The sequence below is a fragment of the Lathamus discolor genome, chromosome 5 (assembly GCF_037157495.1).
Source record: "Lathamus discolor isolate bLatDis1 chromosome 5, bLatDis1.hap1, whole genome shotgun sequence".
Classification (NCBI taxonomy): Eukaryota; Metazoa; Chordata; class Aves; order Psittaciformes; family Psittacidae; genus Lathamus; species Lathamus discolor.
The window spans coordinates 104,701,210-104,712,137 of NC_088888.1; positions in this window are offsets into that span (position 1 = coordinate 104,701,210).

A 10,928-nucleotide genomic window follows, 5' to 3' on the forward strand; every position below is an offset into this window, starting at 1 on the left:
AGAAAAATTTCTGGGAGGTGTTAATGGCAGTGAGGCTGATGTGAAGCATTTGTAGTGTAAAACGGAGACACCAGGGGGCTTTACTGCCCAGGAACAAATCGCTGAGCACGATCCTGCTCCCGAATCTCACAAAGAATCTTGTTTAACGTGAATCATTTCACATTTTTCTCTTTTCATATAAACAGAAATTAACTATCCATAGTAGTGTATGGAAATAAAACATTTAAAAATTGCTTTATCAGCCGAAGATATCACAATTTTAGAATGCCTTAGAAGATATTTTATTATTAAATGTTTATTTTTGTTTCCTATCCTTATACAGGTGTTTTTAAGGACTTTTATTTTCATCATGTAAATTCTCTTACATGTATAAATGCTACGTGAGTTATACAAATGAACCAAAAATATCAACAAAACTTGTATTTGTTTGCCAGTCCGTAGAATATGGTCACAGAATCACAGAATCACAGAATCCCAAGGGTTGGAAGGGACCTAAAAAGATCATCTAGTCCAACCCCCCTGCAAGAGCAGGGTAACCTACAGTACATCACACAGGAACTTGTCCAGGCGGGCCTTGAATATCTCCAGTGTAGGAGACTCCACAACCCCCCTGGGCAACCTGTTCCAGTGCTCTGTCACTCTTACAGTAAAGAAGTTCTTCAGTTGTATAATGTCTGGTTGAAATGGAATTCTCTCAGTCTACCAGCATGCCAGGATGGTGTGTAGGAAGGTAAATTTAAATTAGATCTTAGGAAGAAATTCTTCCCTGTGAGGTTGGAGAGGCACTGGCACAGGGTGCCCAGGGAAGCTGTGGCTGCCCCATCACTTCGAGTGTTCGGGGTCAGGTTGGACAGGGCTTGGAGCAACCTGGTCTAGTGGAAGGTGTTCCTGCCCACTGCAGGGGGTTGAAACTGGGTGATCTTGAAGGTCCCTTCCAACCCAAACCAGTCTGTGATTCTATGGTTGTTACACCTGTGTCCTGGGTTCAGCAGTAGCAGTCACAGAATCACAGAATCACAGAATCCCAAGGGTTGGAAGGGACCTAAAAAGATCATCTAGTCCAACCCCCCTGCAAGAGCAGGGTAACCTACAGTACATCACACAGGAACTTGTCCAGGCGGGCCTTGAATATCTCCAGTGTAGGAGACTCCACAACCCCCCTGGGCAACCTGTTCCAGTGCTCTGTCACTCTTACAGTAAAGAAGTTCTTCCTGATGTTAACGTGGAACTTCCTATGCTCCAGTTTACACCCATTGCCCCTTGTCCTATCACTGGATATCACTGAAAAAAGCCTCGCTCCATCATCCTGACACCTACCCTTTACATATTTGTAAACATTGATGAGGTCACCCCTCAGTCTCCTCTTCTCCAAGCTAAAGAGACCCAGCTCCCTCAGCCTCTCCTCATAAGGGAGATGTTCCACTCCCTTAATCATCTTTGTGGCTCTGCGCTGGACTCCTTCAAGCAATTCCCTGTCCTTCTTGAATTGAGGGGCCCAGAACTGGACACAATATTCCAGATGCGGCCTCACCAAGGCTGAGTAGAGGGGGAGGAGAACCTCTCTTGACCTACTAACCACTCCCTTTCTAATGCACCCTAAGATGCCATTTGCCTTCTTGGCCACAAGAGCACATTGCTGGCTCATGGTCATCCTCCTATCCACCAGGACCCCCAGGTCCCTTTCCCCTTCACTACTTTCCAGCAGGTCAACCCCCAACCTGTACTGGTACATGGGGTTGTTCTTCCCCAGATGCAAGACTCTACACTTGCCCTTGTTAAATTTCATCAAGTTTCTCCCCGCCCAACTCTCCAGCCTGTCCAGGTCTCGCTGAATGGCAGCACAGTCCTCTGGTGTGTCAGCCACTCCTCCCAGTTTTGTGTCATCAGCAAACTTGCTGAGGGTGCACTCAGTTCCCTCATCCAGGTCATTGATGAAAATATTAAACAGCACCGGTCCCAGCACCGACCCCTGAGGAACTCCACTAGTCACAGACCTCCAGCTAGATTCTGCGCCATTGACCACAACTCTCTGCCTTCTTCCTTTCAACCAGTTCTCGATCCACCTCACTACTTGATCGTCAAGCCCACACTTCCTTAGCTTATCTATGAGGATGCTGTGGGAGACAGTATCAAATGCCTTACTGAAATCAAGAAAAACTACATCTACCGCTCTACCATCATCCCTCCACCTAGTCACTTCCTCATAGAAGGCTATAAGGTTGGTCATACATGACTTCCCCCTCATAAAACCATGTTGGCTGTTCTTAATGACCCCCTCATCCTTGATATGCCTAGTGATGGAGTCAAGAATAAGTTGTTCCATCACCTTTCCAGGGATGGAGGTAAGGCTGACCGGTCTATAATTACCCGGGTCCTCCTTCTTGCCCTTCTTATAGATTGGTGTGACCTTTGCCATCCGCCAATCCTCAGGCACCTCGCCCGTTTCCCACGACTTACCAAAGATGATGGAAAGTGGCCTAGCAATGACCTCCGCCAGCTCCCTCAGCACCCGTGGGTGCATTCCATCCGGACCCATCGATTTACAGATGTCCAGATTGCATAGCTGATCCCTAACCCAATCCTCATCTACCAAAGCAAACTCCTCCTTTGTCCTGACTCCTTCTGGGGCTATAGAAATCCGGGGCCCTCGGGGAGAGTCTGCAGGAGTAAAGACAGAGGCAAAGAAGGCATTCAGCACCTCTGCCTTCTTTATATCCTCTGTCTCCAGGGTACCCACTTCGTTCAGCAGTGGGCCTATATTGCCTCTTGTGTTAGTTTTATTTGCTATGTATTTGAAGAAGCCCTTTCTATTGTCTTTAACCCGACTAGCAAGATTGAGTTCCAAGGAGGCCTTAGCTGTCCTAATTGCCTCCCTACATCCTCTAACAACTGTCCTATATTCCTCCCAAGCGGCCAGCCCCTCCTTCCATAATCCATAGATTCTCCTTTTCCACTTGAGTTTGCCCAGCAGCTCCTTGTTTAACCACGCCGGTCTCCTAGATCCCATACTTGACTTCCTACTCATTGGGACGCTCCGATCCTGAGCTTGGAAGAAGCGGTCCTTGAATGCTAACCAACTATCTTGAGCCCCTTTACCGCCTAGTACACTTTCCCATGAGACTTCCCTTAGCAGTTGACTGAAGAGGCCAAAGTTGGCCCTTCGGAAATCCAGAACTGTGGCTTTGCTAGGTATTCTATTCCTCCCACACAGGATCCTAAATTCCACCATCTCATGGTCACTGCAGCCAAGGCTGCCATTGACCGTCACCACTTCGACCAAACCCTCCTTGTTGGCGAGTACTAAATCTAGCAGCGCTGCTCCCCTAGTTGGTACGTCCACCATTTGCATTAAGAAATTATCATCAATGCACTCGAGGAACCTCCTAGACTGTGAATGACTGGCTGTGTGAGTCTTCCAGCAAATATCGGGGTAATTAAAGTCCCCCACGACGACTAAGGCATGTAGTCGCGAGGCTACTTCCAGTTGCCTGTAGAAAGCCTCATCAACTCCTTCGTCCTGATCAGGAGGTCTGTAATAGACCCCCACAACTGTATCACCCGTGCCAGTCAGCCCCTTGATTCGTACCCACAGACATTCCACTTGCTCCTCATCCGACCCCGGACAGAACTCAATACATTCTAGTTGCTCTCTCACGTAAAGAGCCACTCCACCACCTCGCTTTGCTGACCTATCTTTCCTAAAAAGGACATAGCCATCCATGACCACATTCCAGTCATGTGAACTGTCCCACCATGTCTCTGTAATCGCCACTAGATCATAACCTTTAGCCCGCACACAGACTTCTAACTCCTCCTGTTTATTCCCCATGCTGCGTGCATTGGTGTACAGACATTTCAGGGAGCCAGTCCTAGTACCCTTTTTCCCCTGCGGGACAGGGTCTAAAAAGCTATCCTTTCCCACAAGTGAAACAAGAGATTGATAGTCCTCCTTAGCCCGCCATCCTTCAATCCCTAGCATGTTCCTCTTGGGCTTGTCCCCAACAGGCCCTGTTAAATCCCCTCCCCCCTTCATAACTAGTTTAAAGCCCTGTCAATAAGCCCTGCTAACTCCTGCCCCAAAACCCTTTTTCTTCTCTGGGACCGGTGTATCCCGCCTGTCACCAGCAAACCAGGTGTCCCATACAGCAGCCCGTGACTGAAAAACCCAAACCCCTGCCTTTGGCACCAGTCACGTAGCCATACATTAACCTGCAGAGTCTTCTTATATATCCCTTCACCCTCGCTTGCAACAGGTACGGAGGCAAACACCACTTGCGCTCCAGACCCTTTAACCAGCCGTCCCAGGGCCCTGTAGTCTCTCTTCAGTCATTTTTCTCCTTCTTAGTAGCTGGTGCAGCACTGTGTTTTGACTTTCAGCCTGTGAACAGAGCTGATAACACAAATGTTTTAGTCTGACCAAGGACTTTCTGAGTCTCATGCTCTGCCAGGGAGGAGGGAAAGCTGGGAGGAAGCAGAGACAGGACACCTGACCCAAACTAGCCAAAGAAGTATTCCGTACCCCAGCACGTCATGCCCAGGATGTAACGGGGAGTTACCCGGAAGGGCTAGGGCACTGCAGGGTTGGACAAGGTATCGGTCTGTGCTCTGTCAGGTGGGGTTGGGAGAGTTACCTGTCGGCTGGTGTTGAGGTGTTGTATTCCCTTGTTATTTCCTTTATTATTATTGGTGATAGGAATAGTGATTTGTGTTATGCCTTAGTTACTAAACTGCTCTTATCTCAACCCGTGGGAGTTGCATTCTTTTGATTCTCCTCCCCATCCCTCTGGGAGTGGGGGGAGAAAGAGGGGGGAGTGAGTGAACGAGCTGTGTGGCTGGGTTTAAACCACGACAACCTGAGTACTTATTTCTGTGCCCAACAATGTGTACCTTATTTACGTAACCACAGGCTGGTTATTTCATGTTGTAGAACAGCCACATTAGCTATGATGTGTATAGCCACAGTGGTTATTTCACAGTAGCTGTAATGCAACTAAACATCTCTTGTTTTCTTTCTATCCCCCCCACAGACATTTCAAGCTGTTTACTGCTGATATATATGATGCATCTGTTACTTCAGGGATTTAAATGATGCAAAACCCCTTAGGAGAGAGATATGAGGTAGAAAGAGGGGCAACGAAATTATACAAGGAAAAGTGTTTAAAAAGCTGAAATTGTAGAAATTGTTTCCTGTGGTCATACTTATTTCAAGCATACATCTTGTCTTTAAAAAATATGTGCTCACATTGAATCAGGCTTATCCTTAGACACTGAACAGTCTCACAAATCTCTTCTCAGTCCCTGCACCGAGAACAGATTTGCGTTCCCGTAACTTGATTTGTTGTATCATTTGGGCGTCTGCTTTTCAAATTAGCTTGAAACACAACATTAATAAGAATATAGGACAGTCTGACAAGAATGGTGAACACAGAGGGAAAGAAAGGCAGGGAAAGAAGGTGAAATGGATGTGATGGGGAAACATGCTCTAGAGTTGTTTTTAATGCACACTGTAGATTATGTTTTTTGCTATTTTTTTCTTATTGAATATGTACACATTCAAAGAACATAATGTTATAAGGCACAGAATAATTTGAAGATACTTCCTGTTAACTTCATTAGCATCATCTTTTAAAAAATATATTTAATCCAGGTTATGGATGCTACTGAACGAGCAAGTTCAGATCTCATCATCATGTTTCTTAATGGGAAAACTTAATGAGGCACTATCATGTAATTTACACCCCTAAAATATCATATGGTAAAGTCTGAGATCAGTAGCTAAAAGGTACAGATGTTTTATGTGCTTTTTGTTTTTCTTAATTTTGGGAGGTGATTAGTAATAAAGATAATACATGATGAGCAATTTGGCAGCAAATTACCTAGACCCAAGGCAATATCATGCTGTTACCCGAAGGCTGACACGCTGTGAGATGGGTGAACAGGATCACTGTGTGTCAGACACATGAGTATCTTGTCTGTTCTACTTGGCTGAGTGAAGCCAGAAGGGTCGCAGTATTTGCACAGTGTAGGCAAAACTAAATTTTCTGCTCTGTAGCACCAGGCCTTGCAGGGGGTTCCTTGTGGCTTCAGGCTTTGAGGAACGGAGAGGATCAATGACAGTTTTGGTGATTAGGACAGTGACAAAGTGAGTGGGAATTTCTGCTTTTGTTTGCAGCAGTAGCTACCATGCCTCATCTCCTAACACAGCAAAACCTGCTTTAGCAGGTCAGATTTCAGCAGCTCAGACATTTTTCTTGTTCTTGGAGAGACAAAGGAGACACAGGCTATGGTCTGAATTAGTTTTCAGACAGCTGATTGTTACCTACTCCAGGAAGAAGGAATCAGCAATGGAGAAAACTCATACTGCAGTGTTTTGTTATCCCTTGTTCATGCTGTGACAGCCAAATTTTTCTGTATGTCAAAAGCTACACCTTTTTCATGTCTGAAACAGGCCTTCAACTTAATACTACTAACCCTGCTGCAGTTTGAGATACTGAATGCTAGCCTAGGGCGAAGTAACAGGAGGTCCATGGTGGATGTCTGTGAGAGAAGCTGGAGGTCTCCCTGAAGCCTTGTCTTCTCCAGACTGAACTCAGCCTGTCTCCATAGCAGAGGCGCTTCAGCCCTCTGAGCATTTCTGTGGCCTCTTCTGGACTCACGTCAACAGATCCACATCGTGCTTACGTTGGGGGCCCCAGAGCTGAACACAGAACTGCAGGTGAGGTCCCATGAGAGCAGAGTAGAGGGGGAAAATCACCTTATAATAATAATACTTGTGGGCTGTGTACTGCCTTTGATATTTTTTAAATGTATCAAGTATATTTGATCTGAAAGAAGTGACTGTTGCGTCTGAAATGAACCAATGGTTTGCATTAGTATGGAGTTTTTGGTTCATTTTTGTGTGTAGCATTATGCTGTGGTGTTTAGATGTATTGCTGTCTGGCTGTGTACTTCCTTTCATTTAAGATATCACGGTGCCTGCTGACAAGTGGGACGGATCCTTGACAAAGACCAGAGGCTGTTGAGTCTGAATGGTTTTAATTGGCAAAGTCACTTCCCATTCAGGATGTCTTTCTGTGCCAGTACTCAACCTTGGCACCACATACCTCCAGACATTTAATCATACCTGACTGTTCACATGTATGTGTCAAATAGTAGTGGAGGAAAGGGAAGCATAAAGTTCAAGGACAGTATTGGCTCCCTGCAAACAGAGGCTGAATTGCACTAAGCACTTTGGAAACTCCTATGAGAGGTACCCAAATGTCATTAGCTGGGAGATAAGGGCAGTCCTCTGCTTGTTCATTAGGTAATAGTACCAGCAGGGAGGTACTGGGTCTCAGCAAAGTGAGTTTGCTTTTAACATACAGATTGTGAAATTGACTCAGTCTGTTAGAAAAATAAAGCTATAATATTGACTAATTAACATCTATAAACATATAAAATAACTATTAGCATGTAAATCACTGATACATAAGTTAATTTCTGAAATATGGGACAATGGAAAATAAAGCAATACTTTCATGTGTGAAATTGCATAACCCCTGGGATTTACTTTGCCTGACTTCACATGCTTAAACGTTAGGGCAGATGAGTCCAGGTCTGAAGGGCTGGTTTCATAATTGCAATGTGGTACTATATTTTGGGGTTTTTAAGAACAAGTTAGATAAATGTCAGGAGTTACTTAAGAATAATTGGCACTGTCCTAGGTAAGAGAGAAAGACTCTTCAGCTACATATTGGCATGGGGAAATGATCCAATGCTTGTGGTTTTCTGTTAAGACAAGAAAACCTGAAAGTAAAAAGTGGCTAAAAATATGTTTATTGTCCAAGCTGAGAAAACTCATAAAAATGAGAATCAGGGGAAAGGAAGTTAGGCTTGGTCATACTGCTTATACTATTTCAGTGGTTGAAAAGATATTAAAGGAAATTCACATGAGTATAGGTAATAGTATTCTGTAGTAATAGGGGAGAAAAGGGAGGAACTAGTTGCAGGGCCTCCTTTGTATACTTCCTGCAGTAACCTCTCACTTTTTAGCTATTACGAAGAATATCAAAGTAATATTTCATTGTGCAGTCAGCATCATAGATAGGCCAGCAGGATTTCAGATGACTTTGATTTTGTCACAGTTAATTTTTATGTTGTTTTATTATTGTCCTCACAAAATTGTTTTCAATATCAAAAAAGAAAAAACCTCTCTGGCATCTAGAACTTCTGTTGTTAGCATTTTCTCAAGAAGTGGGTCAATACAAGAAACCGCAAAGAGTAAGTAAAGCAGAGTGCTGCATGCTTAGCAGCAAAGTTATGGTAAATATAAGGTAAGTTTTTGACTTTGAAGCAGATTGTACTTGTAAGTAAAGATATGCCAACTCCTGAAAGCATACCAGAATACATAAAAATATGCTGGATAAAGATACAGAGTAATTAAAATGGAAATACAGATATGTTTAGTCCCCCCAGGGAAAATGTTTGAGGGGAGCTGATGCGTCATTTAGTCTTCTGAGCGCCACTGGTATGGCATACTGAGTGAAGTCATTCTTCTTCTAATTTAAACTCTTAATTTTCTGCCTTCCCTCTGTTCTCATTACAGAACACAGACTCCCTTACTGGGTGCCTCTGGACAGGAGCCTAGCACTGGTAGTCTCACTATTCTTCCAGAGGGGCCTGTCCTTTCTACTGGTGGAAGAAGGAGCCCAAAAAAGGGGGTTAGCACCTTCAGGAAATTTAGGTGATCTGAACAACTCCCCTTTTTCTGAACTAGTTGATTTTGGCCCTATAAAACAGCACTTCTGGAGGGTGGTGAGCACTTCTTGATGCTTTTCTCCTTTTCACAGCCTGCTGTCTGCTCTACTCATTTTGTCAAACTCTTCCTATCTTTCCACATGTCTTTATCACTGTTTGTGCAAAAATCCTCTGTACAGCTTGTGCTTAATAGAACTGTCGTCTTATATCTCTCTTCTTCACTGATTCTCCATCTGTTCTCCATCCAAACCAAAGCTGAAAATTTATCCTGTGCTTTGCATAAATCTCTTCAGCACTTCTTCCAGTGCTTTTATTGCTTTCAATTTTAACTTTACAGCCCTGTGATAGACACTATAGTAGATGGTTGTGCACTGCACTGCACTCCTAAATCATTACCTGGAAACAAATATTTCTTCATTCAATTGTTGCCCATTTTTAAGTGCGTGTATATGATTTAAACACTTATTTTCAAGTAAATGCACATAATAGTGTGTTCATAAATGGGAGGGCAGTGCTATTCTTTAACATTATATGGTTTTAATCGATCATAGAATCATAGTAGAGTCACAGAATGTTTCGGGTTGGAAGGGACCTTAAAGATATTCTAGTTCAACCCCCCTGCCACAGTATGTGGTATAATTTCCCTAAGCCTTCCTAAAAAATTTTGTGTCCACCAAGATGAACTGGGATCTTCATTTGTTACCAGACTAATTGTGCTGGGTGCTGACAGCACCTTCAGGCACATATAGTTCTTACCTAGGGTCAATAACCCTGGAATCATACAGCAGGGGAAAACAATGTCACTCAAAGTATAACAAATCCAAAAGTTCATTAAGCATCACAGAACTAAGTTTTTAGATTTTACAGCAGTTATTCCCTGAAACTAATTGCTTTGTCATCTAAAAGTTTATTTTCCTCTTTTTATCTCCTCCAAACCAAACCAAGCCAAACTGACTCAGAGAGGCTCCTTTCACTCCTGATCTTCTCAACATTCAGATTTACAGAAGACAGAGTGACAATGATGTCTAGTGATAATTACAAGTTGTGAAGCATCTTTGATGTGTAGACATTTGCCAATCTCTGCTAGTTAAGATTTTCACCTTCTCATAGTTCTCCTTTTGTCTGTTGCAACAGCACAAAGGCACGAAGATGACACAGGTGGAATGTTAGTATTCCTCTAGCAACAAGGAGGTCCTTATGAATAATGTATATGTATAATGAACTCAGAGAAACTCTGCTGTACAAATAGAGGTGTGTTGGTATGTTATCAGCCCATTTTTCCTCAAATTCGTATGTTTAGAGTGCAGGAATGTTCCATATACTGGATTTCTTGTGTTTCATTAGCCTCATTTCAAGTGGATCAAACTGTGGAACTACCAGCCACATAAGTATATTTGTGAGAAAAATTTCTTTTAGTATTTTCTTTAGTTGAGCCTAAGTAGTCCTCTAAAATATATCCTCCCATCATTATAGTTAGTTATAACCAAGTTTTATTTAGCATAAGCATTGTAAATACCATATACTGTTGTGAGACACAAGGATGATGTTCAAGTGTATTTGCAGGATTGGAAACATCTGCTGCTTCAAAATGTGCTATGTCGTTTAGAAACCTGATAATGCCTTCCCTCACCATACTAAGTTTGTCAGCCTCTGTGTTACTTACTTGGTTTCAATGATTTCTGCTGATTTCTGTGAAGAAAAGTGTGACTTAAACCAAATTTTTAAAAGCAGTAATAATACAAACACCTTTTTGAAACCAGTTTTAATGCTAAGTAGCTGTAAATCCAGTTAACAAAATAACTGTAAAGTAATAGATGCATTTAATGGTTAAAAGGTCAGGTTTGTTTTGTTGGGTTTTTTTTGGTTTTCAAACATGAATACTCCTCAAGGCTTCTTAGAAAGGTCTTTTTGAACAAGGTACTACAAATATACCCAGCTACATTGCATACCTATGGTTATAGGTGGTGTAGAATGATGATTCCTTTGTCTCTGGGAGGACACTTGTATGAGAAGGACATTTTTTAATTCAGTGAATTGAAACTGTTCCTCATGAGATTTTTGGCTGTACCCTGGAATGGCAGTAATGCCAAACCTCCAAACCCATTCAGTGCCTTCAAACCACCTTCTCAATTGAGCCTTCGTACTGGGTGAAGTATTGTAACTGGATTTTAGCATATCTGTGCTCTATAAAC